The sequence below is a fragment of the Scophthalmus maximus genome, chromosome 9 (genome assembly GCF_022379125.1).
Source record: "Scophthalmus maximus strain ysfricsl-2021 chromosome 9, ASM2237912v1, whole genome shotgun sequence".
In the NCBI taxonomy this organism is placed as follows: domain Eukaryota; kingdom Metazoa; phylum Chordata; class Actinopteri; order Pleuronectiformes; family Scophthalmidae; genus Scophthalmus; species Scophthalmus maximus.
The window spans coordinates 1765023-1771022 of record NC_061523.1 but is presented as its reverse complement, the minus strand read 5'-3'; positions in this window follow the sequence as shown (position 1 = coordinate 1771022).

Here is a 6000-nt window from a genome sequence, read left to right as displayed (position 1 = left end):
TGATAGTGTGTGTGAATTAAATTTCATTGACTTCTTTTCATCTATGGTTTACAGTCACTCACCTTTCAGAATCCAAATCAATCAGGAGAAGAGCACAATACCGTCTGTAAACCACTGGTGGAGGAGGTATCCTGATTTTTTTACTTCAGGAAATGTATCCACATCATGTGTAAAAAATACATTAGAGAGAGCGAGAGCGAGGCATCAAATAAAAACAATGTTAAGTAGCAAGTTCGAACAGAGCGCAGACCACAGCAATGTCCCAAAACAAGTCCCAGTAACCGTTACGATGGCAAATGTAAAAAAAAAGAGAATAACTATGCTCAATGAACGCCTAGCAACACATATGAAGGCCAGACAGTCCTGATCATGGAAGATCCCAGAAGGGAGCAATTCCATCCAACTACTAATAACCTGCCCCTGCACAACATGGAAGCTCCTGTCAGGCATCATAGGGTCTATTGCTCCCCACACACCAGAAACTCTGAAAAGACTTTTGAAAGACTAAAGTCTGACACCCTCTCACATCACACAGGGTCGATTTTTTTGGAACGTCAAGATGAGAAAAAGAGTGACTTAAAACAGCTTGGATCACCACCTTACACTAAACGATGGAGATGACAGGAGCGCACCTCAAATCCAGCAAAACTCTCATGATTTTATTCCAGCATTGGAAATTTGTCAGTGACAGGGAAGTCGTTTGGTGTAAGGCCGGCATAAGATGAGGAGGCACATGGCTCAATATATTAGCAGGTCCCAGAAAAGAAGAATCAGTAGGACTGTGGAAAACGACTAGAAACTGACTCAAAGCCAACTGCACAAGTTGCTATCAAGTGCAGCATATACTAAGGAGATGCTCTGACCCCACTGGTTTTCTGTATGGACTTGAAGTCACAACCAGCCACAACCAAATACCTACACAGAGTAAGGCAGGTTTTGAAAAGTCAGCTGAACAGGGAGAACAAGCTGGTATAATAACCTGGCTAAAGGAGGATATAGAAGCCACTGATATCTAGACAAGGAAGCTCCTCAGGATGCATGAAGGGTCTCACCCCAAGTTCTGCACCCTAAGACTATACACTAAGCAAAGGGAGAGGGCTGAACACTAGTGAGAGTCAGAGCCACTATCAATGATGAAAGATACCAGGAGTACGATAGATGCCAGTGTCTACTCCAGGTGCAGGCAGTGCAAAGACACCCTGGAGACTGTCACAGCACTTAACAGTGGGGCGTAAGATGCAGGCAGGTACAGCGTACTTGGAATGCCATAACCAAGTGGCTGGCATAGTGTCCAGGAACATCTACACAGAGTATGGGCTGTAAGCAGAGCCGTACCTCCCTATACGCTCACTATGCACGTTGCGTATAGGGCCCCGCAAAATAAGTAAGGCCCCCCCGCCCCCATGTCAAAGCGAGAGTGAACTGCGGGGAAAGCAGTCAGGTAAACGTGTGTTCTCTCCTCTCCACGTCTGATATCAGCAAATCGTCATGATCTGCCAGGATCATGAAGACTTGAAGTTAAAAGAAGCTTTTTTAGAGACTGTTGGGTTTTGTTTGGCCATTCTGTTTTTGCTTTGATTTACTTCTGTTCAATACTTTTGTATGAATCGATATCTTGAATTAGTAATTTCCTGTTTTACTTGGTAGTTTCCTTCCTTGTGTCTCTGCACTTCCTGTTTCCCTGTCTCTTGTCTGTTCACTTTACTTTTCTCCTGTGTCTCCTGCCCCTGGGATTGTCTGCACCTGTTCCTGTGCTTCTCCCCAGTGATCTAGTTATTTGTTCCTTTTTAGAGTGCAAGTCTGTTTTGTTTTCAATTTATTAAAATTATTATTTTATTGACATTTTACATCCGGGTCCTGTTCCTGCACACGTAACTAACAAATAACAATAGTGTTGATAAGTTTTCATTGCATCTGTCTAATCTGTCTGGCTTGCTACCCAGACAGGTAGTCGGCTGGGGCACTACATCTCTTGGTCTGTCTGTGTTTTACTTGGCAGACTCTGTGCCTGACAAAAGATCGACTTAAATATAATTCTTCATTACGTTTGATAAACACGTCGGGCAACGTGTTGATGTGTAGGTGAGCGTGGTTCTGGCCTCAGCCGTAGGAGAGCGAGGCGATGTGGAGCCGGCTCAGTGGGAGCAGTGCAAGTGCGCTGAGTTAAGTGTGTGTGTCAAAGAATAAAGTGCTCATCCTGTGTGTGTGTGTGTGTGTGTGTGTGTGTTTGTTATGCCAAGGGAACTCACCGTGGCAGCATGTGTTACACTTTATAAATTGCAGATAATGACGTCATGTGCAAACATGCGCTCTATTCGCGTGCACAAAATGATACTCGCGATTTCAAGCAGCAACCAGTGAAGACCAGTCCAGACAATATATGGATGTGCACTCTTCATAGCTGCACATAATTTTAAAATGGACTAATGCAAAACTGAAAGCTATTGATTGAGATTGACTAATGATCAAACATTGAATAAAAAATGTTGATGAGCAGGGCATACTACAGGGCAATATGGATGCACATCTCTCAGTATATAATAACCATCAAGTATTCAGACAAGCCATTGTATATTAGTATTTTACATTTGAAATGTATTTAAGGAAATCTGGGAGAGCCAGTTTGAATGAGGTTGACGGCACTGGCGGTAAGTCCCATGGACGAAATGGAAGACATCTCCAAAGGTGGTTGAGAATGACCGAGTTAAAATCCAGCTACAGTGACAGCAACATCAAGAAGAAGGAACACGTAACGCTCGAAAAAATACCAAGGGATGAAAGAGGAGCAAGATACAACAGTGGTGCCAGTGGTATACATAGATATATCCAACCATCCCTCCATCGTCTACCGCTTAATCCACTTAAGGGTCGCAGGGGGGCTGGAGCAAATCCCAGCTGACTTGGGCGAGAGGGGGGGTACACCCTGGACAGGTCTTCAATTAACCTAACCCCATTCTGCATGTCTTTGGACTGTGGGAGGAAGCCGGAGAACCCGGAGAAAACACATACACGGGGAGAACATGCAAACTCCACACAAAAAGGCCCTGGTTGGTTTGAACCGGGAGCTAACCACTACACCACCGTGCAGCCCCTATATATATATATATATATATATATAAATATATATATATATATATATATATATATATATATATATATGTATATGTATGTTATACATTATAATTATATAATTTTAAATAAATACAATTATATAATTAAGAATTTATTGATACACATATCTGCTGAGCAAATCTCATCTGTTCCTCTTGCTCTCAATGCGAGTCAAGGGAGGGACGTCATAGAAACAGTTGTTTATGGCTTGCAGCTCTATCTCTTGTCGTCGTCCATTCACTTTAAATCAGGGCTGAAAAACGTTTACTTACTACCACAAAAGACAAACAGCAGACTAAGAGCCTGACAGCGTGTGTGTTGTGAGGACATGTGCTACAAATAACATGACAAAAGAAGTGTTTCCATCGGACACAAAAGGATGATGAACTTGTTAGGGTTAGATCTTGGCTCAACGCCTGACTTCTGTTTCTTCAATAAAGACACAAATTGAGCAATTGGCATGTCTCCAGGCTCATGAAGTGGAAACACTTTGTCCCCTCTGCTCATTGCAGTGCATTTACTGTTTGGTTGGGTTGTGAGTCTTTGCAACACGTGCTGTCAAACTTTCTTTCTTCTTCATTTCTTTGTGTTTTGTCTATTTGCATGTGTTTTCTTCAGTTGCAGTAAATTGAGCTCTCAGGGCCACTGTATAAAATCCTTTTCTAAAGGCATTGCTGTGGTGTAGTAGTTTGCACTGTCTCCTCCTCACAGTAAGAAGGTTCTGAGTTCAAAGCCCGTCCTGCCTGGGCCTTTGTGTGTGGAGTTTCCATGCAGGAGCTCCTAGTTCATTTAGAGAGTATCAAGACCCCCCTCTTTTTTCACATGTTATGTGTATCATGTAGTCATCAATGTAACATCAATATGCCATAATGTATAATAATGATGATAATATTAAAAGTAATAATAAAGTAAAAAAAAATATTTAAGAAAATATCTCCATATGTTGTAGCCTCATCCAGCATAACATAACTCTAAATGTAAATGTTTTGTGTAAGAATTCAGGAGTGTAACTGAAATTAGAGCATTTGACCCACAGAACAATATGTGTCATTGTAATGTAAATATGTAATGTAAAATATGTAATATTAGTGTAAGACAGCTTTGGTAACTTCCTTTGTGCTAAACTAACCTCAATGAATAAACAAATAATTTAAGAATATGAGTATGCAAAAACAAATAAAAAAACATCAAGCATATATAATGGAACAAAAATATAGGAAGGTCTCTTCCATTAGAGCCAGTGGAAGTCTTATCAAATCTGTCCTGGATGGAGGCTGCACCTGTCTGAAGATGAAAGCGACATTTCAGTCAGACATGCTTATGTCAAGGACCATTTATATGAAATGGCTAGATGGTAAGATTTGGCAGAAAAGGCTCAGCTTTTTCAGTGAGCACTCGCTGGATCCATGAGCAGCGATATGGATTCTGGTGAGAGAGCTAATCCTCCAAACATGAGCATGAATCTCACAGGGAAGGGTGGGGTTGGGGAGGGGGCTGCAGCAGCAAACGGTCCTCACACTCGCATCATGAGTTACACTGAGGAAGTGTCCTGATAATGATTGGATGTAAAACATTCTGTAAACGGTTGGAGTCATTCAGCCAACACAAGCTGGACTTCAGTGTCAAGCCTGAACTATCACTGTGGTCCATTCTTCTTGTGTGACTGTGGGAATATACAGGGTTTCGCAAAATGTTAGATGTTTTGATATTTCTATAATTTCTTAAGTCTGGCTTCCATCACCATGAATCCGCATGAATTTGTCTGTGTGTGTGTGTGTGTGTGTGTGTGTGTGTGTGTGTGTGTGTGTGTGTGTGTGTGTGTGTGTGTGTGTGTGTGTGTGAGAGAAAAGAGACGGCCTGTATAACTAAAACAAATAACTCAGCTGAAAATCAAAGTCAGTGGTGTGGCTGCATTTTCCTTTCCTGTTAGCTGCTGTATAATGCAGCATGTTGCCTTCTGAAAATAATGTGTGTAACTGACAAAGCAACAGTCAGTGCCAGATTTTCTCGGTTTATCTTGCAGCAGGCTGCACAACAGAAATACTCCTCTTTGTGGTGAAAACAGATGTTCTCAACCTCTGTTCTTTCTACCACACTTAAATTGATAACCGGCAAGGTTGTTTTTTTTTTATAGCTGCAGCTTGTTCCTCCGAGGAATCATGCTTGGACCACAGATCGTACTAGAAGACGTGGATGTCTGACCGAAAATGGTGGCCGCTCTAAAGGAAGTGATCGCCTGCCGCATTTGCTGAAAAGGGTTTCTGGCTTATAGCATACTTCTAGGTTCTGTGGTGTGCAGGGCTCCCAGCGTGTCCCTTGTCTTCATTGTTGGTATCTGTTGCCATTTGTATAAGAACTTTATTGGTTTCAAGCCTATAGCAAATACTGTCCCATATTTGTGAAGACAGTTAGCTTAGCATTTATGGATGTGCAGCGCCAGGTCAGGAAACGGTCCATTCATTCTCATTGCACAGAGACATGATGGTGGTAACACTATCGAGCATTTCAATGAAACCCAAATGAAACACAATACTGATTAGTTCATGTTTGACAATCTGATGTGGGTATTTCTCTTTTCTTATGTTTGATCTTCACAATTGAATTTATGATTTTCTTTCTGTGTTTGTCAGCTATTACATGTAAAACACCAGGTTCATTGAAGCATTCAGAAACAGGTTTTCTTTTTCTGCCATACATTCTGTTTATCATCACTCTAGACACAAATTCTCCTAAAACAACAACAGGTTTCATGTTTTTGTTATATTTTGTAGTTGTTGTTTACCCCTTTCAACATATATATATAAAGTTATATCCATTTCAATTGTCTTATGTGATACCTATCAACGCACAATAACTGGTAAAACCGCAAATAAGCACAGGATGAATTTT